At 25.4% G+C, this 25,093-nt stretch overlaps 13 non-coding genes across 13 annotated transcripts; 7 read left to right on the forward strand and 6 right to left on the reverse strand.

The window, feature by feature from the left end:
* Window positions 1-654: 654 nt before the first annotated feature.
* On the forward strand, window positions 655-726 carry Trnac-gca (transfer RNA cysteine (anticodon GCA)). The gene has a single exon. It is a non-coding gene; the product is annotated as a tRNA-Cys (tRNA).
* Window positions 727-920: 194 nt separating this feature from the next.
* Trnae-cuc (transfer RNA glutamic acid (anticodon CUC)) lies at window positions 921-992 on the reverse strand. The gene has a single exon. It is a non-coding gene; the product is annotated as a tRNA-Glu (tRNA).
* A 3,501-nt stretch (window positions 993-4,493) lies between these two features.
* Window positions 4,494-4,565, forward strand: Trnae-cuc (transfer RNA glutamic acid (anticodon CUC)). Its single transcript has one exon. It is a non-coding gene; the product is annotated as a tRNA-Glu (tRNA).
* Window positions 4,566-4,759: 194 nt separating this feature from the next.
* Window positions 4,760-4,831, reverse strand: Trnac-gca (transfer RNA cysteine (anticodon GCA)). Its single transcript has one exon. It is a non-coding gene; the product is annotated as a tRNA-Cys (tRNA).
* Window positions 4,832-11,095: 6,264 nt separating this feature from the next.
* On the forward strand, window positions 11,096-11,167 carry Trnae-uuc (transfer RNA glutamic acid (anticodon UUC)). The gene has a single exon. It is a non-coding gene; the product is annotated as a tRNA-Glu (tRNA).
* Window positions 11,168-13,582: 2,415 nt separating this feature from the next.
* On the forward strand, window positions 13,583-13,655 carry Trnaw-cca (transfer RNA tryptophan (anticodon CCA)). The gene has a single exon. It is a non-coding gene; the product is annotated as a tRNA-Trp (tRNA).
* Window positions 13,656-14,039: 384 nt separating this feature from the next.
* Trnar-acg (transfer RNA arginine (anticodon ACG)) lies at window positions 14,040-14,112 on the reverse strand. The gene has a single exon. It is a non-coding gene; the product is annotated as a tRNA-Arg (tRNA).
* A 958-nt stretch (window positions 14,113-15,070) lies between these two features.
* On the forward strand, window positions 15,071-15,143 carry Trnav-aac (transfer RNA valine (anticodon AAC)). Its single transcript has one exon. It is a non-coding gene; the product is annotated as a tRNA-Val (tRNA).
* Window positions 15,144-15,503: 360 nt separating this feature from the next.
* On the reverse strand, window positions 15,504-15,574 carry Trnag-gcc (transfer RNA glycine (anticodon GCC)). The gene has a single exon. It is a non-coding gene; the product is annotated as a tRNA-Gly (tRNA).
* A 3,698-nt stretch (window positions 15,575-19,272) lies between these two features.
* Window positions 19,273-19,343, forward strand: Trnag-gcc (transfer RNA glycine (anticodon GCC)). The gene has a single exon. It is a non-coding gene; the product is annotated as a tRNA-Gly (tRNA).
* A 361-nt stretch (window positions 19,344-19,704) lies between these two features.
* Trnav-aac (transfer RNA valine (anticodon AAC)) lies at window positions 19,705-19,773 on the reverse strand. Its single transcript has one exon. It is a non-coding gene; the product is annotated as a tRNA-Val (tRNA).
* Window positions 19,774-20,740: 967 nt separating this feature from the next.
* On the forward strand, window positions 20,741-20,813 carry Trnar-acg (transfer RNA arginine (anticodon ACG)). The gene has a single exon. It is a non-coding gene; the product is annotated as a tRNA-Arg (tRNA).
* A 383-nt stretch (window positions 20,814-21,196) lies between these two features.
* Trnar-ccu (transfer RNA arginine (anticodon CCU)) lies at window positions 21,197-21,269 on the reverse strand. Its single transcript has one exon. It is a non-coding gene; the product is annotated as a tRNA-Arg (tRNA).
* Window positions 21,270-25,093: the final 3,824 nt, after the last annotated feature.

Below are 25,093 nucleotides of genomic sequence, written 5' to 3' on the forward strand. Positions count from 1 at the left end.
ATAGTTTTATAAAAGTTGTACTTAACTTTATTAAAAGTAGAATGTTATAAAAGTTCACTTGAAAGTTTAAAACTTGTAAACAATGGAATAAAAGTTGCACTAAATGATATAAAACACTTATTTAAATGTATAGGAAGTTTTCAATAATGTTGTAAAAATTCATTTAATGTTATAAAAATTTTACCCAATGTTTAAAATTGTGTTTATTGTAATAAATGTTGAAGTTTGTGTTATTAGTATTTTTTTTGTTTAATTTGAGTAATAAATTAGTTTTTTTATTTTATAGTTTTAGAAGTTAAACTAAATTTCATGCTTATTAGTTTTTCGTTATCATTTTAGAACAAGTTTTCAATTTTGAGTTCTGTTTTAATTAATATTATTTTAGTTTTACTGAGTAGATTTTTAGGTTTAGTTTTATTTTGTTTTTATAACACAAAATTAAATGTTTAATAAATATTTCTTTTTAACAAGTATTTCGTAAAGCATTTTGAACTCCTTTAAATTTTAAATTTCTTTACATTTAATGATTCTGTATTATGGTCTGCAATTGTTATTAACATTATGCTATGCAATTAAATAAACACTGTGCAGCATTTTGCTCTAGGCTAAACACAAAACTTATTTATAATTTAGTTATACGCCTTCTTGACGCACGGGGATATAGCTCAGTGGTAGAGCAATCGACTGCAGATCGATAGGTCCTTGGTTCAAATCCGAGTGTCCCCTCTATTTTTAAGATTTCCTGAAAATATTAAAAATAAATTATAGTAAAACTGTCTTTTATCAATAAATGCTGACTAGCTTGATTATATAATACTAAAGCTATAACGAATACAGGTAAAGAAATTAAATAAAACATCAAATACAAGTAAGTTTATATCAAATTTTGAGATTACTTGTTACTTCAATACTAAAAATTGTTCCCAGACCGGGAATCGAACCCGGGCCGCGTGGGTGAGAGCCACGAATCCTAACCACTAGACCACCTGGGAGGACGTCTGAATTGAAAAAATAGCATTTATATAGACTCAAAGAAGCGCTAAAAGTTTTTAAAAGTTTATTTCTACCAAAAACTATCAAAATATTTTGATTTTTTTATGTTGTTGTTTGTCGTGTAGTGAAGTTAATTGTTTTTTAATTATTTAAAACAAGACTTTTATAAATGCTCAGAGAAAGATTAATAAATATTGATCACTAATGTAATTTTTAGTTAACGTACTGTAATAACAACATATATATTATATATAAACATTAAAAAATAGAACAAAAAAAAAAGAAAACATTTATTCATCACCTTTGATAATCATAATTTAAAGTATAAATGATTTAGAATTTAAAATAACTACAAGTCTATTGAACAAATAAAACAACATTTTATTATACTTTTACACTATTATATTAAACAAATATCAGTTATTTTCTATTGGATGTAAGTTTTTTTAAATCTAAGTTTATATTGACTGAATTTTTTTTTATATAACAGTGTAAAAGTTTAAAAAAATGTTGTTTTATTTGTTTAATAGACTTGTTGTTATTTAAAATTTTGAATCTTATATACCAGGGGCGTAGCGTGGGGAGGGACGCTGGCGCATGCGTGCCACCAAAAAAAAAATATTAAAAAAAAATGCAATATCTTTATCCTTTATTGTTTTTTTTTTGCTTAATTTGGCTTTTTTCAACTATGTTTTTTACTGTTCGGAAAGTAAAACGAAATTTCGAATACCAATTAGTGACAAGTTAGGGAAATTACCAAGTATACTGATTCGGTACGTAATTGCAAATGCGCACCTATGTTGATGAAAAACTCCATAAGGAAAAATGCTATGACTTCATTAACTTTATAAGAACTTAGACGCAAACAGTACGCAACTAGTTAGTGCACCGTAGTAGTATAACCTAATGACAGATTTTTTACAAGGACAAATGCTAAAATTTTGTTAACAAACCATAAAGCTAAACATGTTTTATAAAGATAATGATTCAAGAATATACAAACTGTATAAAAATAGCAACAAACAACTGCTATTAAAATAAAAATAAATTGATAATAAGAATAAAAAATATTAAAAACATAATTTAAAAGAAAAAATAACAAAAAACAGAAAAAAAAAATAAAATAAATTAAAACAAAAAATAAACAAACAGTTCATACTGTGATTACAGTTTTAATCTCACTATACAAAAAATGTTGTTTAAATTAACTAATTTTTTTTTTTTTTTATTAAGATAACAAACAAAACAAACTTTGTTTTTTTACCAGCCATAAAGTTTAAAAATTGAGCAATTTTTGTAGCAAGTTATTTCTAAAATTTCTTTAGTCACATCATGAATAAATTTATAGCAACTTGTAAAACTGAATTTTTACAATCAATTTTTAGTCTAAAAGACATAATTGATTAATTTTAAATTTAAATTTATTTTGTTTTAAATCAAATTTTATATGATATTTAAAAAAAATTTCTTTATACCAACTGTTTGTAGTATTTAAAAAAGGCTATTCCCTAAAAATCTTTGAAAAAAAGACTTTAAGATAAATTAAAAGTTATATTTCTTGTGCATTTTTAAAAGCATTGAAAAAGTTGACCTTAAAATATTTATCTTTTAAACAATTTGTTTTGTATCAGAACCATTTAGTAAAATCTTTCCACACCCCGCATAACTCAGGATTTTATGAAATTTAAGAAAACTTTAGTATGACTCAGTAAAATCATGATAACTCAGAATATTATAAGTACTTTTAAGCTTAGGCTGACTAAGGATAGACTTGTTTTCTTTTTAACTCAGGGTAGATTTAGTGGCCTTAAAAGCTTTGTTATAAAGCTTAGTATCTATTAGTTTAAAAACAATAAAAAAATTCTGTAAAGAATTTTAAGTGCTTATGATGAAACATGACATTTTTAAACAAACTCAGGACAGTTATTTGGACTCAAAGAGTGGCAAGGCAATCCTGATATCTACAAAGTTAATTGTATTTTGTTTTTTATTTGTAAAATATGTTTTATAATACTAAAGAAAAAGTAAACATTTGTTTCATTAATTTTTAGATTATCAATAAAAAATTATGCAAAGTAATATTGTATGCAATGTTGCAAGTATAAAAATATGTCAGGTAGGAAAATTATCTGACGTTCAAAAGCTTGAATTGAAAAATAGCAGACCAACACCAGATATTGCTTTTACTCAAGACTGCAGTTCAAGTGGTATGAAATTTTTAATTTTAATCTGTTTATATTTAAGATTTTCTTCATTAATTAAGACTTATTTTTACAGTTTTATATTGCAATATAGGTAAAAATGTAGAAGTTAAAAAAAAAACTAGCCTTAGGTTTCGCCTATAAAAAAAATTAAAACTTTTAAATATAATACTAAATATTTAACATTTTTGTTTAAAAGATAAAGATAGTATGTTAAAAGCTGCAACAAACTTAAAGTATGAGTTATTTTGAGTTTTATATAATTTTTTTTTTTATTGATACAAAATAGATATTGAACATTATTTAGAAATTGCACAGAGAAAAATGTTTTGAGGTATTAATAAATATACTTAGTTGACTATTTATTTGTAGTTTAAGGCCATAGGGTGATTGAGCCATGTTTTTTAGAAGTTGATCTTATTTGAAAGATTTTTTTTAAGCTTTAAGATGCTTTTTATTGTTTTAAGAAATTCGATTTATTTTTTGAGATATGACCAGTCAACGTCGGGCCGCATAATAGGTTACCTATTGGAAGGAAAAACTAAAACAGCGAAAAAGTTTGTTTGAAACCTATCTCCTCCTACATTTTTCAAGCAATCTTCTTCAAACTTTACCAGTTTAATCTTATACAATAACAAAAAAAAATTACTTGTGAATTCAAAATTTAGTGGTAATAATTTAATTTGTTTGAAAAAAAAAACTTTTTTCTTAAATTTTTTTATAAAACTTTTATTCATTTTATTTTTTTAATTTCATAAGTAACGTTTTTTTCTTGTAATGTAAGAAACATTTTCTAAAATTTGAAGATGATCGCTTGAAAAATGAAGTTGGAGATAGATTTTTAGTAATTTTTTAAATTTCCGAGAAAATTGACCCCGAAAAATTTGCGGCCTAAAGGCTTTAATTTAAGGAAATTTTTGATTAAAAATTTGCGCATCCTCTGACCAAAATACCACGCTACGCAAATGATATATACTATAAATTATGATTATTAAAGTTGATGAATAAATGTTTTCTTTTTTTTTTGTTCTATTTTTTAATGTTTATATATAATATATATGTTGTTATTACAGTACGTTAACTAAAAATTACATTAGTGATCAATATTTATTAATCTTTCTCTGAGCATTTATAAAAGTCTTGTTTTAAATAATTAAAAAACAATTAACTTCACTACACGACAAACAACAAAATAAAAAAATCAAAATATTTTGATAGTTTTTGGTAGAAATAAACTTTTAAAAACTTTTAGCGCTTCTTTGAGTCTATATAAATGCTATTTTTTCAATTCAGACGTCCTCCCAGGTGGTCTAGTGGTTAGGATTCGTGGCTCTCACCCACGCGGCCCGGGTTCGATTCCCAATCTGGGAACAATTTTTAGTATTGAAGTAACAAGTAATCTCAAAATTTGATATAAACTTACTTGTATTTGATGTTTTATTTAATTTCTTTACCTGTATTCGTTATGGCTTTAGTATTATATAATCAAGCTAGTCAGCATTTATTGATAAAAAACAGTTTTACTATAATTTATTTTTAATATTTTCAGGAAATCTTAAAAATAGAGGGGACACTCGGATTTGAACCAAGGACCTATCGATCTGCAGTCGATTGCTCTACCACTGAGCTATATCCCCGTGCGTCAAGAAGGCGTATAACTAAATTATAAATAAGTTTTGTGTTTAGCCTAGAGCAAAATGCTGCACAGTGTTTATTTAATTGCATTGCATACTGTTAATAACAATTGCAGACCATAATACAGAATCATTAAATGTAAAGAAATTTAAAATTTAAAGGAGTTCAAAATGCTTTACGAAATACTTGTTAAAAAGAAATATTTATTAAACATTTAATTTTGTGTTATAAAAACAAAATAAAACTAAACCTAAAAATCTACTTAGTAAAACTAAAATAATATTAATTAAAACAGAACTCAACATTGAAAACATATTCTAAAATGATAACGAAAAACTAATAAGCATGAAATTTAGTCTAACTTTTAAAACTATAAAATAAAAAAACTAATTTATTACTCAAATTAAACAAAAAAATACTTATAACACAAACTACAACATTTATTACAATAAACACAATTTTAAACATTGGAAAAATTTTCATAACATTAATTGAATTTTTACAACATTATTGAAAACTTCCTATACATTTAAATAAGTGTTTTATATCATTTAGTGCAACTTTTATTCCATTGTTTACAAGTTTTAAACTTTCTAGTGAACTTTTATAACATTCTACTTTTTTATAAAGTTAAGTACAACTTTAAAATATTATTTAAAAAATTTTTAACGTTTACCCATTCAAACTAAAAAAATAAAAACTCATCTACTAATCATTAAAAAAACAATTTAAAAGCAATAAATAACAAAAAATAAATTAGTTCACAACATTGAATACAATTTTTTATACAATTAAGTATAACGTTTAAAACATAAACATGACTTTTATAATATTTAGTGCAACATTTTATAAATCTAAGTACAACTTTATAACATTAAGTACATTTTTTTAACTTTAAGAATTTTTTTTTTAATTTACAAAACTTTTTAACACAACATGAATAGTATTAAAAACATTTAGCGTATCTTTTAGAACATTATTTACAATCTTTAAAACATAAAGTAATGCTTTTTTTACAATAGTTACTAAATTTATAACATAAAGTACAACATTTATAAAATTAGTTTTAAAGTTAAAAAATTAATTACAATTTTTAAAACAATTTCTACAGCTTTAATTAAGCTAAACTTTTATCTTATTTACTAAAACTTTATATCAAAATCTTTAACTTTTATAATATCAAGTAATTTTTAGGAATATTATATAAAAATTTTATAGTATTTAGTGAACCTTATTAAACACTTACAACAAGCTTAATAATTTCAAAATAAGGCTTTAATTTACTTTAAACATATAGATAACTTATTTAAAGCACATCTATTTTAATGTTCAAAATAAATTTACACTGTTAAGCTGAATAATTGAAATTTAAATGAAAGGTAACTAAGCAAATATTAAACACAATTACTTAAAGATAAGCAGAGGTTTTGCAGAACTCTTGGTACACACATTCATATTTATATATATATATATATAAATAGATATATTTATTTAACTTTAATTTTATGTGAACTTGTCAAGTGTCATGAATAGTCCTTCTAATTATACTTGTTATATAACGTTTATTTAGTTTTAACATTATATATTTTAAAAATTTGTATGTAATGCTGACACTTGTATAAAGTAAAGAAAAAACATAACGAGAAATAAAAACTTTCAAAAAGAATTGATTGAAATAAAATTTATAATAAAATTTCTACAATGTCATTCGAACCCGGGCCGCTTGGATGAAAGCTAGAAATCCTAGACCACTAGGACTAGACCATGTATGACTGCGACATAATGGTGTTTACTACGTTTACAATAAGCATTATGACGTAACATTGAGAACATAAGTAGTTGTTTTAACGAAGTGTATGTTGACTTATTAAAACTTAAGCTATAGTTTAGTATAGTTGAATTACGATAATGTTATACTTTTTTTACGTTTTTAAGTTTTATATCCCTGATAACACGAATAAAGTTGGTAAATAAATTAGCAAGTTCACTATTTTTTTAATAAAATTACACTTGCAAAATAAAACATTAAAAGTCAAAAATACAATAAAAATTCAAAACGTTTCGTTTACGATAAACGTAGTGCTATTTTAAAGTTTGTAACTCAATGCTATTTTAAAAAAAATTCTATCTTATGTGAACCATATGTGTTTTTAGGCGTCAATCACACAAACTATAAAAATATTCTTTAAAAAATTGTACTAAAATTAATCACTAAATGGTTTTGTAAAACTTTTCTAAGAATATATAAAAGACAACTTAATCTTCCTTAACTACTTAAAATTTAAAGTGTATGGAAGCATATCAATAACAAAACTAAAAGTCATTTTACTAACTGTAATATAAACTTCATATCAGGTTTATTTTTAATTTTTTGGTGCAGAAAGATTGAAAATGCAAGTATTGTCCTTTAAAAAAGTTTTTGTTTATACACCGGTAGGCAGTTTAGCTTTACTCTTTGTAAATAATACAACAAAAAAAAAAGTTTTGCTACTGACTTCTATTTCCTTAGTGAATTAAATTTTTTCATGTAACACGTTTAACTTATAAAACAAAGTCTTATTATCTTTCTCTGTTGTGAGATAACTTGACAATCGTCCATGTACCTTATGTAAAGGACTTGGGATGATAACTCTTCAACAGACAAAGATTTCAAATATCCCATAAAGATAATAGCGAACGTAGGCATAAGAAGAGACCCAATAGCCACTCTGTCTACTTGACTATAAAACTAAAAAGAAATAAAATTAAATATAAATTCTTGGAGCTGAAATATACTTGAAGAGTTAAGTGAGTTTATATTCGTTAAAGTTTTTAGGTATTACGAAAGCAAAATAACTTGGGTTTTATTTTGTTCTATTTACTTTATGAAATACTTTTTGCGGTTTGGTTTGCTGTTCCTTTAAATATAACAAATTACTAAAGTTTTGTAAACCATTTTTTTATGAAATATAATGAATTGTTGTAGGTAAAGCCGTAAGGGGTTTGAAAATACTTAAAAAAAGTTAATGCCATAGGAAGTGTAGGTCACTTTATTTACAACTTGATCTTATTTTGTGAGTATTAAGTAAGCTACAAGTTGATTTTTTTCAGATTTTTAAAGTTTAAAATATATTTTTTAGATTTAGCTAGTTATAATCTAGATCTCAACAGATTTCTTAAGGGAGGAGAAAACAAAACTACGAATAAATAGAAATCACTAAAATTAATTTACTCCTGCGTTATATTTCCAAAATAGATACGTTATATTTTTTTGAAATGTTTCTTAGAAAAAATAAAAAATAAAAAACTTTAGAAATGTTTTTATTCTATTCAAAACTAATATTTCATGACAAACATAAACATAATATCTTATTTTTTTTAACTTTTGCTGTACTGTAAAAATCTGTAAAAAACTCTTTATCGCTTAGTTAAAACTCTACAAAATAATATCAAGTTATGAAAAAACTATTAATTCCCATTAAGCCTTAATTTTGACCTCATGATAGCTTAAGTACAATACTGTAAAATACTTTCCACAAAAAAGTATTTAACATTTTAAGACAATATCAGTTATTAGATGGTAAACTTTCTCTTTTTTTTTTCTTTTTATTATTAACAAACTTAATAATTTAAACATTATAAATCTATAATCGAAAATTTTAAAAACTTATGTTAAATAAAATTTTATAAATTTGCATTTTGTAAAAGTTTAAAAACTGATATTGAATAATTGCTTATAAATTTCAATTTTATAAAACTTTACAAACTTATTTTAAATAATGTTTTATAAACTTGGTTTACATAACGTTTTTGTAAAACTTTATAAACAGATGCGCAACAAAACTTTTAAACAAACTCATTAAAAATTTTAAACTTATGTGTAATAAAACTTTATAAAGTCTCGTTATAAACTTTATAAACTAATTTTAGTAAAAAATTACAATCCAATGTCAAAAAACTTCACAATCTTATTAATAATAAAGTTCTTAACACTTGATAAATTTATGCTCAAAAAAACTTTATAAATTAATGTTTAATAAAACCTGATAACCTTATATTTTATAAAGTTTGACAAACTAATATTTAACTAATCTTTATAAACTAATGCAATATTCTAAATGAATCTACTAAAAAAGATCTTTTTAATTTATATACTGTTATAACCTTGTTTTAACCTGAATTTTATCAGTTAATAACTTATAAAACACTTAAGTTAATATACTCCGTGTTGCTCTTTAGTTTTCAACAAAACCATGGGTAGTTTTATAAACAGAAAAGTATCAAATTTTGCTTGAAAAGTTGTGAAACTTTTGAATACTGTCAGTACAAACTTCAAGGTATAAAGCTCAAAATTTTTTGACTGTAAAAATTTAAAAGTGAAATTTTATTTTCTTCAACTTACAAAATAAATTTGGTCATTAGCAGGACGCGCCCAGTGAGTTGAGGGAAATTTTATTATGTATAACTTAACGCCATAGTGTGCAAAATAAATTTGCTTTACAGTATTAAAAACTTAAATGATGATCAGTGTAGATTTAAAGAAACATTTTTTGTTTTTATTTACTGTTGTACTATAATTTGTACCTCATTTAGTTTTTAGAAAGTTGCAATTTTTTTTTTACAGATGAGAAGGCTACTCGACTCCCACCACATGTCCACAGAATAGTGACATCCAAGCACAAGAAAACAGAAAGCTGAGGTTGAAGCCTCATTAAACTAGTTAGTGTATACGTGTTTGACTTTATTTGAACTATAAATTTAATTTTCTTGCTTTATGAAAACTACATTAGTTAAATTCAATACTTGATGTACCAAAATCTTGCCAGTTTAAAAATATATAGTTAAAGAAACTTTACTTTTAACTGAAATGCTAGCCAACATTTGCTCTTTTTATCTATATTTAAAAACCCAGCTCACTCTTTTTTTCCGTTATTGCTCAACAAGCATTTTTATACTTTAGTTTTTTATTTTATCACTAATACTTTAGAAATTTATAGATTTAGTCTTGTTTTAAAAAGCAGTAAGTTTTGAGGAGATAGACTGGTTGTTGGTTAATAACTTTTTATAGTGCGCTTTAATTGCAAATAACTACTAAATGATTTTTTTTTTCATAATTTATAAACTAAATTTTATTTTAAATATAGTGCAAGCTAGATATTAGTTTTTATAATTCTAAACAAATGGTATTATAATTTTTATTGTGAATATTAAGTTTCTAAGTATGATAATTAGGAATTACGGTCTAAAATGAAAAAAAAAAATAAGAAGTAAGACTATGAAAAGCCTTTTTTTATTTTGATCATAAATTTCTATATGGTTTTATTTCAAAAATCCGCTCCATACAAGCTGTTTGTAACTGTTAAAAGTGTATTACTTAAAAGTTTAAATTAATTTTTCTTAAAAATGTAAGGGAATATATATTTATAATAATTTTTTCAAAATGCTAATAAATTCAGTCTCTAAAATTTTTTCTTCCATATGGCTGTATTAGATATTTTTACAAAACTTTTAATTTTTTTTAATTATTTGAAGATGCTGTTCTTCTGTGTAAATCATCTTGTAGTATAAACTTTAAGTTGATAAAAGCAAGTTTGTATAAATGTGAATATTGTTTGAGTATTAACTAATAAGTTAGTTTAAAACTTTAATGTTTATAAAAAATTACATATCTGTAGTTGAATTTTTTTTTATGTATAACAGTTATGTTGTTGTCGAATCTTGAAATAAAATGGGCTTATTCTATAATGCTTAAACTATTAAAAAAATATTAGGTTAAAAAACAAAAAAATAAATAAATAGAGTAAGTTTCTTGTTAAGTCAAAATCGAAAGTTTACTAACCAATCAGTCAAACATATTTTTAATAATTCTTACGAGCTATAAGAAATTGATGTTATTCATTTAGTTTTTCATTTCGATAGTTCAATCATTACTACATTAACTTTCCAAACGTAGCCAATAGGTATTAACTTTTAATCTTAGTTTAGTAACTGATCAAAAGTTGTTATTTTAAAATTTATCAACAATAGTAATTACAATGATGAAATATTGATTAAAAACCAACAAAAAACGAAACGGTTGTAAAAGTAGTATTTAGCAGTGTTTTTATTTAAAGAACAGAGAAATTAAAAACCAACTTATACAATACATTCATCATTATATAACTATTAGAATTTTTCACATACATGAAGTTCTAATCGACGCATTTCTTAATTGCAATGTAGTTTATTATTACGTCACAATGCAATTATTTATAGCTTAAAGTTGTGATAAGCGTCGCAAATGCAAGTCCTACATGGTCTAGTGGTTAGGATTCCTGGCTTTCACCCAGGCGGCCCGGGTTCGATTCCCGGTGTAGGAACGTTTGGCTGTAACCGTATAGTGGTTAGTACCTCACCTTGTGGCCGTGACAACCCAGGTTCGAATCCTGGTTACAGCACCTTTTTGTTATGCAGAATTTTAAGTATTAATGAAACAATAGTAATTAAAAATGAAGTAGGTAATTGTTTCACTTATTTTAACAAAAAAAAAACATATTTTATAAAAGTTATTTGTATAAAATGTATTAAGCAATAGTACAAGGGAGAACTAAATTTTCTATTTTTTACCAGGTTTCAGTGGGAAAAATTCCGACCTTCGGAAGTATCAATAAAATAGTAAAACTGCTTTATAAACACTAAACAACTTTTGTATAGTGTTTACCAGGGGCGTAGCGTGGGGAGGGACACTGGCGCATGCGTGCCACCCAAAAAAGGAAAAATGTAAAAAAAAGTATGTAATATCTTTATCCTTTATAGTTTATTTTTTTGCTTAATTTGCCTTTTTTCAACTATGTTTATCTAGTATTCAAAAACTTAAACGAAATTTTGAATACCAATTAGTGACCCGTTAGGAAAGTATATGTTATTACTCAATATACTGATTCGGTGCGTAATTGCAAATGCGCACCGATGTTGATGAAAAACTCCATAAGGAAAAATTTTATAAGTTCATTAACTTCATAAGAATTTAGACTCAAAAAGTACGCAATTAATATAGCGCACCGCTGTAGTATAACCTTATGGCAGATTATTTTTCTCCAAAAAGTTTACAAAAATACGTCACGCTTAAAGAAAAATTAAACAATTTTACAATTTTTTTTTAATGCTACATTGTTAAGACTACTGCTAGTTTTCTGAACTTTATTTTTGTAAACATCAAGAAAAAGCGTGTCGGCCTATGAGAAATAAACTTTGTTTGTGATTTTTATTTTAAACAAATACAATCAAATGAATTAAATTTAAAAAATATACTTTTAACTATTTTACAAATTTGTAACAAACTGTAATAACAGTTATAAAGTTGGTCTATTTTAACTTCTGTGTAACTTTATTAAAATTATGTGCAATGAGATGTTGTTATCACTAATGTGTTGTATATTTAAGAGATTGATATTTTTTTCGTAAATAAAACAGATACTTTCGTTTTATTAAATATATTAATTTTAAAGATATAAAGTTTACTGTAAGTAATAAAAACAATTTTTATTTAGTAAGTTTACATTTTTGCAAGTATAAGTAATTATAATGAAATTTATACTTTTATTTAATTGTTTAATTTCATAATATATAAATATTTTTTAAAACAGTTAACGAACTTATTTTACTTAATAAATTTATTTCAATTATTTTACTTATAAAAAGTTTTTTAATGCTAATTACAAAAGTTTTAATTTAGAAGATTTTTTGAGAAAAAGAATTGCGCACCCCCTGACCAAAATACCACGCTACGCCACTGGTGTTTACGTAAATAAAAGCTTTACATTTTTTTTTAAATTATATAAATACAAAAAGATAACATTTATCGAACTAAACAAAAAAAGTATATGAGAAATATTGTTTGTTTATAAAAACATGGTTTATGACTTTTAAAAAGTTATGCTAACTTTATTTTAGTAACTAATATTAATAAAACCATTTGAACTTAGTTTTTAAAAAAACTTAACAAAATTGTATACGGAATTTTCAAGGTAAGTACATATTTTCCTGGTCCAATTTCCTTACCTCTTTTTTAAAACAAAGTTTTGGACAAAGTTTTATTTAATATGTATTGTACAAATAAATTAATCACCATAAGTAGTTTATAAAACAGAATAAACATCTAAGTTTGAGTAAAAAATTGTTAACTGTTTTAATACTGTCAGTACAAATTTCAAGGTATAAAGCTCAAAAGTTTTTGATTGTAAACAAGTATGCTTAAACCAAAGTGATGTTTGTAAGCATTGTAGGTTTATAATTTCATTAAGTCACATACAGACAGTATTCTCTCTTAGTATAGTGGTTCTCTTAGTATGGTGGTGAGTATTCCCGCCTGTCACGCAGGCGACCGGGGTTCTATTCCCCGACGGGGAGGTGTTTTTAAAATTTATAATATTGTTTAAAGATTTCTCTACTTTTGATAAAAAATAAAAGTATATCAAAATAGATATATTGAAAATTATTATTTATAGTATAAAGTTGTAATTTCATACATGCTGGCCTCAGTTTATTTCTAAATCTGTGAGCTAATATTGAAGACATAAGTGTGCTATATTATCTTTAATAGTGATAAAAAAAGTAGCCAAATTAAGTAGTTTAGCTTCTTTATTTTTCAGTTTAACTTCTTTGGTTTAGTCTATAAAAATAAACATCGTTTGGTCAGGTCTTGCCTTAGGCTGTTGTTATAAATTCTACATCAGGCAGACAGGCAACAAAAAAAAATTACCTTTATAAATTATAAAATTTGTATGCGCTTAACTGACTGCGTGGCCTAATGGATAAGGCGTCTGACTCCAAATCAGAAGATTCCGGGTTCAAGTCCCGGCGTGGTCTTCTTATTATGTAATTTAGATTTACACATAATATAAAAACTGTAAATAATAAATGAGCATATTAATGACTTTTATATACTTTAACAAATACATCACCTAAAAAACTGCTTTAATAAGATTGTATATATCGTTCTTTTATGGAGACTATATATATACTATCTTGTTATTGTAAATAATAAGTTATTGAAATTTGTATGCTTGGAAATTAAACTAACACCTCTTTTGCAATTTTCATTCGCAAAATTCTAACTGAAAACAAACTACCTTAACAATTTTGATAGAAGTCTTAAGTATATGGTACATAAGTATAAAAATAATTTATCGAATCAAATTCAAACGGTTTACATAATACTAATGTTCTGTTCAAATAACATCTTTAAAAATATGACCACGATGGGACTCGAACCCACAATCTTCCGGTTCGTAGCCGGACGCCTTATCCATTGGGCCACGCGGCCGGTCTGTTGTAAACTCGTATTAGCAACTATAAATGTTAAGTTTTAATGCGCGCGTGAACTATTCACTTCAAACTTTTCTCAACTATTCAGCGCGATGCAAATAAACTCGGCTAAGTGGTTACGTCACAATGATAATTGCTTGTTAAATGAGATTACATCGCTGTTAGCTTTTAAGTTCAGCTGTAAATCTTATTGGCTCACAAACTTATTAATGAACTCTTTTCGGTTGCTTTAACTTCACTTAACTATAAAAGAACGCTATTCAAAAAATTTAAGTATTTTGATATTTAAAACTTAAACTTTATAATAAATTTTATTACCAACAGTTGAATTTTAATTGCTACGTCAAACTTGAATATTATTTTGTACAGCATTGTTGATAACAATTTACGCCGAAAAACTTGCTTTCTGTTAGTATTGGAACCTATTTTTCGTCTTGTGTATATAGAATGTACAAAGCAAAAAATAAACTTTTAAGGGTTACAACTAATTATGTATTTTTAAAAACAAGTATAAGTCCTTATACGTTTAAACGAATTCCAAATACAATTAAAAACAAAATATAGTTTATAAAAATTACACAACTAGAATTATATATATAATTATATTTTACAAGTAAGTTACATATAAATGCTTACTTTTTAAAATGTACTTCGAAAAATGAAGAAAGTTGTAAGTGTTTTATAAATATCTAAATTTGAATTTTAAAACACTTTGTTATTAAAAGGTTGTGGTTTTTTTAGAATGAATTTCGTAGTATAAATTTACACGTGTCTTTTATAGTATATATACAAAATGTATTTGTTAAAAAAGAATGCAAAGTATCAAATAAAAGCTACGTTAATTTGATGCTAAGTTAAAGTTATATTCTGGTTAAAGTGTGCTGTAAAACACTATTCAGAAGCCCTTGTCGGTTTGATATCAGTATATAAACACAATTAGCTGCATATCTGCACAAGTTTCCGTAGTGTAGCGGTTATCACGTTCGGCTAACACGCGAAAGGTCCCCGATTCGAGCCCGGGCGGAAACATAATTTTGTTCAAAAAAATACTGACCAAAGTTCCAATAAACACATATTATACAACTAAGATAATCTAACTACCATCTGTTTTTCCTGTTTTATTGATTACTGAAAAGCATAGTTTATCAAACTTTAGCTATTTACATATATTCACGTATGAGAAGTCAATAATTTTATTTTGCCATTAAATGTAATCAAATGTTTTTAAGCTATAAATTTTAATAAAGTGAATTTAATATATTTTTTTCTATTATTAGTGTAGAAGCATTATAAAAATAAGTAAAAGTATTTTGAGAATAAAAAAATGATTCAACAGCTTATATTTCTGATTTACGAATTTTAAGCATTAAACCAATTTTCAGACAAAAATGTATTGTCCGGGAATCGAACCCGGGCCTCCCGCGTGGCAGGCGAGAATTCTACCACTGAACCAACAATGCATGTATCTCATATCAAATTGTAACGTTTATAAATTATTTTTTCACTTATGTGTTCAGTATAGCTGCAAATACTATTTGTTCAATGCTTATACTTGCTTAAAAAGTCCATTATTGCATTATAAGTTTCAAAAACAAAGGTTTTCATTTTTTGCCCGTTATGCAAGAAAAAATTGTTTTATTCCAAAGAAAAACATTTATGCTTTTTTTATTTTCAAAACCCAAGATTTATACCAAAAGTTGTTATTATTTGATGTACTTTCTAGTTATATAAAAATGTACACAAAAATTTTTGAAATACTTACAATTCATACCACAAAAAAAAGTAAATGTCGATTAGGGTTGAAACCAGTATACTAAAATGAATTTGAAAATTTAAAATAAACATAGGAGTGTGTTGATTGTTTTTTACGACATTTTTAAATAAAATGTAACATAGTTGTAAAAACTAAAAAAAAAAAGCTTTCAGAAAAAATAGTTTTCCAAATAAAGCTTTAAGCTATACAAAATTGCAAAACTTTAATGTTTACAATAATACTTAAAGCTAGTAATTTTCTTATGGTTGTATAATATTTACTAAAGCTTGTGGAAAAAAAAACTGAACTGAGTCAGCTGAGAGTATTAAATGTTGGAAATCAAGCAAACCAATCGAATATATATTTTTAATTTTTTTGTGTGCATTACGTCACAAATAAGTTTTACGCGTAATCAAATAACCAGGGGTAGAAATTTTTATGGGTACTATTTTATGGGAACTGTTTTGTGGGTAGAATTGCTGCAATTTAATTTTGCCCATGATTTAATGTTTTGTCATTGTTTTTTATTTAAAAAATTACACAAAATAGTTACAAAAATACGTCACGCTGAAAAGTAAATTAAAAAATTTTTCAAATTTTCTTTTTCTTTTCTAATTTTACATTAAATGTAAAGACCTGCTAAAGCTAGTTTATGGAGCTTTATTTTTGTAAACATACAAGAAAAAGCGTCTAATTTAAATTATTTATTGAAAATTTACATTGAATTATTTTGTTAAATTGTAAAAATAAATTTTTAGCTGACTTAGTCAACTTTTATTATTGACCATATAGTTAAGAGTAAATCATGGTTACATACTTAACTGCTTATTTTATAAAACCAGAATTGTGTTTTTTATGAACTATAACCAACATATTTTTTTGTGTTGATTTTCTGTACAATACTGTTGAACAACCTATACTTAAAGTCTGCAAGTTATTAAAGTTTGTTTAAACATAATAATAGTTAGTCATCACAAACCCTGAAACAACTTGAGACCCTGAACAGCGAAGCTATTTTAATTAAACGTTATAATCCAATTTTAATCAAGCAATTAACTAAACAGGGTATTACCGACACACTAAGAATTTTTGACTAGTAATATACATTTTCCTTTTAACAATGTATAATGTTTATTTAACCTGTAACTTTACTGTAGTTTATAATTTTGTTATATAACTCGTTATATCAAGCTTAATATTTAATTTATTTCGTATATTTAATTGTTTTAAATTAATTTTTACTTATTTTGCTCAGTTTTACATTTGAAAAACTGATGAAAAGTCGAAACGTCGTCGTTCAAACTAAAAAAATATAAACTAAATAACATTGTACATGACAGTATGTATTCACAAAATCTAATGTTTAGCTTTAACATATCCTTAGCATATTTTTTTCATTATAAAGAAAAAAAAAAGTTTGTAATATTTGCAATACAATCTAAATTCTAGCATTATATCAAGTACTAACAACTTTAAAGAAATAAAAGTTTAATATTACTTCAACAAAGATAAAGCTTGTTAAAATATTTAAAGAATGTTACTTAAATTGTAAATGTAGATTAAAGTGCACAAAATTATTTCCAGATGTACTGCTAATTGCTAAGCTTTACTGCTGGTTTTACTTAGTGTTTACTGCTTTACACATGGATTGTTTTTAGAGATAAGTTTATAAACTAAATTTGTTGCAATTTAAAACAAGCGTCGATGGTGTAACGGTTAGCATTGGTGCCTTCCAAGCACCAGTTCCGTGTTCGACTCCCGGTCGACGCATTTTAGCTTAGGATTTTTAAACACTATCTAAAATAAAACTATATTTTATTCAAAAACTCAAGTTAAGCCTTGGTTTCTCTTTATAATTAATCTAAAATTTGTAAGCAGCAATATTGCTTATTTTTTTAAAACTTATAGTTAACTTCAGTAATGAATTTTACAAGGTAATGAAAGTAAAAAACTATTAACTTACTTTTTTACGTACCCTAAACTTTTCTTTACTTATAAAAAAATCTAATTTTTTTCTTTTTGCTAAAATAAAATCCGCCTCAACCTTTATTTTTTACAAAGATTAACGTTTTCACGGTTGAGTTAGTATGTTACACCAAAATTAGTTTAGCCAGCCCTTTAAGCTTTAACAACTAACATTAAACCAAAAAATTTGTAATAGAAGTACAAAAGCTTGGTTTTGCGGGCAAGTTAACGCCTTTGCGGGTATCATTTAACCTTGTAATTACCACTCTGCGGACCGGATCTAACCCGCGCGCCGTAAGTTGCCCACCCTATGGCTAACTGTGATGACTAACTATTATTATGTTTAAACAAACTTTGATAACTTTGCTAACTTTAAGTATAGGTTGTTCAACAGTATTGTACAGAAAATCAACACAAAAAAATATGTTGGTTATAGTTCATAAAAAACACAGTTCTGGTTTTATAAAATAAGCAGTTAAGTATGTAACCATGATTTACTCTTAACTATATGGTCAATAATAAAAGTTGACTAAGTCAGCTAAAAATTTATTTTTACAATTTAACAAAATAATTCAATGTAAATTTTCAATAAATAATTTAAATTAGACGCTTTTTCTTGTATGTTTACAAAAATAAAGCTCCATAAACTAGCTTTAATTTAATTGCAGCAATTCTACCCACAAAACAGTTCTCATAAAATAGTACCCATAAAAATTTCTACCCCTGGTTATTTGATTACGCGTAAAACTTATTTGTGACGTAATGCACACAAAAAAATAAAAAATATATATTCGATTGGTTTGCTTGATTTCCAACATTTAATACTCTCAGCTGACTCAGTTCAGTTTTTTTTTTTCCACATGCTTTAGTAAATACTATACAACCATAAGAAAATTACTAGCTTTAAGTATTATTGTAAAAAATAAAGTTTTGCAATTTTGTATAGCTTAAAGCTTTATTTGGAAAACTATTTTTTCTGAAAGCTTTTTTTTTTAGTTTTTACAACTATTTTACATTTTATTTAAAAATGTTGTAAAAAACAATCAACACACTCCTATGTTAATTTTAAATTTTCAAATTCATTTTAGTATACTGGTTTCAACCCTAATCGACATTTACTTTTTTTTGTGGTATGAATTGTAAGTATTTCAAAAATTTTTGTGTACATTTTTATATAACTAGAAAGTACATCAAATAATAACAACTTTTGGTATAAATCTTGGGTTTTGAAAATAAAAAAAGCATAAATGTTTTTCTTTGGAATAAAACAATTTTTTCTTGCATAACGGGCAAAAAATGAAAACCTTTGTTTTTAAAACTTATAATGCAATAATGGACTTTTTAAGCAAGTATAAGCATTGGATAAATAGTATTTGCAGCTATACTGAGCACATAAGTGAAAAAATAATTTATAAACGTTACAATCCGAGTGGGATACATGCATTGTTGGTTCAGTGGTAGAATTCTCGCCTGCCACGCGGGAGGCCTGGGTTCGATTCCCGGACAATGCATTTTTGTCTGAAATTGGTTTAATGTTTAAAATTCGTAAATCAGAAATATAAGCTGTTGAATCATTTTTTTATTCTCCAAAATACTTTTACTTATTTTTATAATGCTTCTACACTAATAATAGAAAAAAATATATAAAATTCACTTTATTAAAATTTATAGCTTAAAAACATTTGATTACATTTAATGGCAAAATAAAATTATTGACTTCTCATACGTGAATATATGTAAATAGCTAAAGTTTGATAAATTATGCTTTTCAGTAATCAATAAAACAGAAAAAATAGATGGTAGTTAGATTATCTTAGTTGTATAATATGTGTTTATTGGAATTTTGGTCAGTATTTTTTTTGAACAAAAATATGTTTCCACCCGGGCTCGAACCGGGGACCTTTCGCGTGTTAGGCGAACGTGATAACCGCTACACTACGCTAACTTGTGCCGATATGCAGCTAATTGTGTTTATATACTGATATTAAACCGACAAGGGCTTCTGAATAGTGTTTTACAGCACACTTTAACCAGAATATAACTTTAACTTAGCTTCAAATTAACGTAGCTTTTATTTGATACTTTGCATTCTTTTTTAACAAATACATTTTGTATATATACTATGTATAAAAGACACGTGTAAATTTATACTACGAAATTCATTCTAAAAAAAACCACAACCTTTTAATAACAAAGTGTTTTAAAATTCAAACTTAGATATTTATAAAACACTTATAACTTTCTTCATTTTTCGAAGTACATTTTAAAAAGTAAGCATTTATATGTAACTTACTTGTAAAATATAATTATATATATAATTCTAGTTGTGTAATTTTTATAAACTATATTTTGTTTTTAATTGTATTTGGAATTCGTTTAAACGTATAAGGACTTATACTTGTTTTTAAAAATACATAATTAGTTGTAACCATTAAAAGTTTATTTTTTGCTTTGTACACTCTATATACACAAGACGAAAAATAGGTTCCAACACTAACAGAAAGCAAGTTTTTCGGCGTAAATTGTTATCAACAATGCTGTACAAAATAATATTCAAGTTTGACGTAGCAATTAAAATTCAACTGTTGGTAATAAAATTTATGATAAAGTTTAAGTTTTAAATATCAAAATACTTAAATTTTTTGAATAGCGTTTTTTTATAGTTAAGTGAAGTTAAAGCAACCGAAAAGAGTTCATTAATAAGTTTCTGAGCCAATAAGATTTACAGCTGAACTTAAAAGCTAACAGCGATGTAATCTCATTTAACAAGCAATTATCATTGTGACGTAACCACTTGGCCGAATTTATTTGCATTGCGCAGAATAGTTGAGAAAAGTTTGAAGTGAATAGTTCACGCGCGCATTAAAACTTAACATTTATAGTTGCTAATACGAGTTTACAACAGACCGGCCGCGTGGCCCAATGGATAAGGTGTCCGGCTACGAACCGGAAGATTGTGGGTTCGAGTCCCATCGTGGTCATATTTTTAAAGATGTTATTTGAACAAAACATTAGTATTATGTAAACCGTTTGAATTTGATTCGATAATTATTTTTATACTTATGTACCATATACTTAAGACTTCTATCAAAATTGTTAAGGTAGTTTGTTTTCAGTTAGAATTTTGCGAATGAAAATTGCAAAAGAGGTGTTAGTTTAATTTCCAAGCATACAAATTTCAATAACTTATTATTTACAATAACAAGATAGTATATATATAGTCTCCATATAAGAACGATATATACAATTTTATTAAAGCAGTTTTTTAGGTGATGTATTTGTTAAAGTATATAAAAGTCATTAATATGTTCATTTATTATTTTCAGTTTTTATATTATGTGTAAATCTAAATTACATAGTAAAAAGACCACGCCGGGACTCGAACCCGGAATCTTCTGATTAGGAGTCAGACGCCTTATCCATTAGGCCATGCAGTCAGTTAAGCGCATTCAAATTTTATAATTTATAAAGGTAATATTTTTTGTTGCCTGTCTGCCTGATGTAGAATTTATAACAACAGCCTAAGGCAAGACCTGACCAAACGATGTTTATTTTTATAGACTAAACCAAAGAAGTTAAACTGAAAAATAAAGAAGCTAAACTACTTAATTTGGCTACTTTTTTTATCACTATTAAAGATGATATAGCACACTTATGTCTTCAATATTAGCTCACAGATTTAGAAATAAACTGAGGCCAGCATGTATGAAATTACAACTTTATACTATAAATAATAATTTTCTATATATCTATTTTGATATACTTTTATTTTTTATCAACAGTAGAGAAATCTTTAAACAATATTATAAATTTTTAAAACACCTCCCCGTCGGGGAATAGAACCCCGGTCGCCTGCGTGACAGGCGGGAATACTCACCACTATACTAAGAGAACCTGTCTGTATGTGACTTAATGAGGTTATAAACCTACAATGCTTACAAACATCACTTTGGTTTAAGCATACTTGTTTACAATCAAAAACTTTTGAGCTTTATACCTTGAAATTTGTACTGACAGTATTAAAACAGTTAACAATTTTTTACTCAAACTTAGATGTTTATTCTGTTTTATAAACTACTTATGGTGATTAATTTATTTGTACAATACATATTAAATAAAACTTTGTCCAAAACTTTGTTTTAAAAAAGAGGTAAGGAAATTGGACCAGGAAAATATGTAATTACCTTGAAAATTCCGTATACAATTTTGTTAAGTTTTATTAAAAACTAAGTTCAAATGGTTTTATTAATATTAGTTACTAAAATAAAGTTAGCATAACTTTTTAAAAGTCATAAACCATGTTTTTATAAACAAACAATATTTCTCATATACTTTTTTTGTTTAGTTCGATAAATGTTATCTTTTTGTATTTATATAATTTAAAAAAAAAATTTAAAACTTTTATTTACGTAAACATTTTGGTCAGGGGGTGCGCAATTCTTTTTCTCAAAAAATCTTCTAAATTAAAACTTTTGTAATTAGCTATAAAAAAACTTTTTATAAGTAAAAAAATTGAAATAAATTTATTAAGTAAAATAAGTTCGTTAACTGTTTTAAAAAATATTTATATATTATGAAATTAAACAATTAAATAAAAGTATAAATTTCATTAGAATTACTTATACTTGCAAAAATGTAAACTTACTAAATAAAAATTGTTTTTATAACTTACAGTAAACTTTTTATATTTAAAATTAATATATTTAACAAAACGAAAGTATCTTTTTTATTTACGAAAAATATATCAATCTCTTTAATATACAATACAATAGTGATAACAACACCTCATTGCACATAATTTTAATAAAGTTACACAGAAGTATAAATAGACCAACTTTATAACTGTTATTATAGTTTGTTACAAATTTGTAAAATAGTTAAAAGTATACTTTTTAAATTTAATTCATTTGATTGTATTTGTTTAAAATGAAAATCACAAACAAAGTTTATTTCTCATAGGCCGACACGCTTTTTCTTGATGTTTACAAAAATAAAGTTCAGAAAACTAGCAGTAGTCTTAACAATGTAGCATAAAAAAAAATTGTAAAATTGTTTAATTTTTCTTTAAGCGTGACGTATTTTTTAAACTTTTTGTAGAAAAATAATCTGCCATAAGGTTATACTACAGCGGTGCGCTATATTAATTGCGTACTTTTTGAGTCTAAATTCTTATGAAGTTAATGAACTTATAAAATTTTTCCTTATGGAGTTTTTCATCAACATCGGTGCGCATTTGCAATTACGCACCGAATCAGTGTATTGAGTAATAACATATACTTTCCTAACTGGTCACTAATTGGTATTCAAAATTTCTTTTAAGTTTTTGAATACTAGATAAACATAGTTGAAAAAAGGCAAATTAAGCAAAAAAAATAAACTATAAAGGATAAAGATATTACATACTTTTTTTTTACATTTTTCCTTTTTTGGGTGGCACGCATGCGCCAGTGTCCCTCCCCACGCTACGCCCCTGGTAAACACTATACAAAAGTTGTATAGTGTTTATAAAGCAGTTTTACTATTTTATTGATACTTCCGAAGGTCGGAATTTTTCCCACTGAAACCTGGTAAAAAATAGAAAATTTAGTTCTCCCTTGTACTATTGCTTGATACATTTTATACAAATAACTTTTATAAAATATGCTTTTTTTTTGTTAAAATAAGTGAAACAATTACCTACTTCATTTTTAATTACTATTGTTTCATTAATACTTAAAATTTTGCTTTAATAAAACTTAATTTTTGATATTCTTTGCTATTAGAAGTTTGTTATCCTAGGCTCGTCCCAGGCATCAAAATCTGGGCCAGTTAAACTGAATGCCACATAACAAAGAGACGCAAATTTATATACCTTAAAATCAGAAATTATAGTTTTATCTAATATTTATAGATTAACAGCAAAAGAATTTAACACTTTTGTACAGTACTAATTGACTTATTTATGATTTGAAGGAGAAGGTTTTTAACAAATTTGGTTTTAACTTCTGAATAAGCAAGTTTAACATCAATTCTTTCATCGATCAGTGAGTTCCAAAAAAACTAAACATAGCTGCACAATCTTTCAATTTAGAATTAACTTCCACTTTCTTTCCAGCAAAAAAACCTTCACTTAAAAATTCAGCAACACATATTGAGACGATTTAGTAAACCATTTCAATGATTTTAGTGCAGCAATCAACAAAACAGTCTGAATTACGCACTTTTTCATTAAAATAAGGTTCATGGTTACTTTTATAAAATTCTTTTAGAACATACTAGAATGCCAGAATTTAAACAAACTACATAAGTTCATGAATAAAATTTTTTTCTGTTCAAAAATCAACCGGATATACACATCCTGACTCTAGAGTTAGGTTCTGTACATTTGTGCAACCGTTTTGTATTCCATTGTTTTCTTATCAATTATTTTTTTCGCTTTGCCTAAGCATAATCGATACAATTAAAATAAACATTATTGGAATTAAGGTACAGACAGTTGTAAAAAAAATAAAAAAATTAAGTACATTGACTGACCGCTAAATTTTAAGTCCAAAGCACATTAGGAACACAGATTAAAAAAATATCTATCGAAAATATTGAAAAACTTTGTATTATTTACAGAGGAAAGGCGCTGCTAACGTAATCAAACTATAGAGTTACCCAAGTTCTACACGTTATATAAATGGTTTATAATGGTTTATTTTCGTTAGGTTTATAAATCAATGGTTTATTTTCGTGGTAATTAATTATTTAATTAAAGTTAAAAAGGATTAATTATTAACTGTAGTTAATAAGTTTTAAAAAGCATTACGAAAATTATAAGTCTTCTGTCTTCTAAAGATAAAGTATTAAGTTTTGGTAGTCGTCAAATATAATGAGATATAATGAGTTTTGCAGCCATTAAAGACTACTCCGTACTTTTTCTTTGAAGAGATTTTATATGGTTAATGTACATTTTTTAATTATGGAGACCAGGTTGGCAAGTTGCATTCAAATTTAAAGCGAATTTATATAAAATACAACTTTTTAAGAATATTAATACCAGTATATATGAAACTCGAAATAATACAGTTAATAAAATTTAGTAATCGTAATTAGTATGGTAGTTTTCATTTAAACTGTTATTATTAAATTCTAAGTTCTTAAAACGAAAGTGTATACTGTTTAAATAGTCAAAAGAAGAAGTTTTTCAATATTTAGAACCCGCCATTTACTAGAACTTAAATTTAATTTTCTTTCTTTTAGCCAATGGTAATTTATATTTAAAGATTTAATAAGATAT

Source organism: Thalia democratica, unplaced genomic scaffold (assembly GCF_965202585.1).
Source record: "Thalia democratica unplaced genomic scaffold, ktThaDemo2.hap1.1 HAP1_SCAFFOLD_905, whole genome shotgun sequence".
Taxonomy (NCBI): domain Eukaryota; kingdom Metazoa; phylum Chordata; class Thaliacea; order Salpida; family Salpidae; genus Thalia; species Thalia democratica.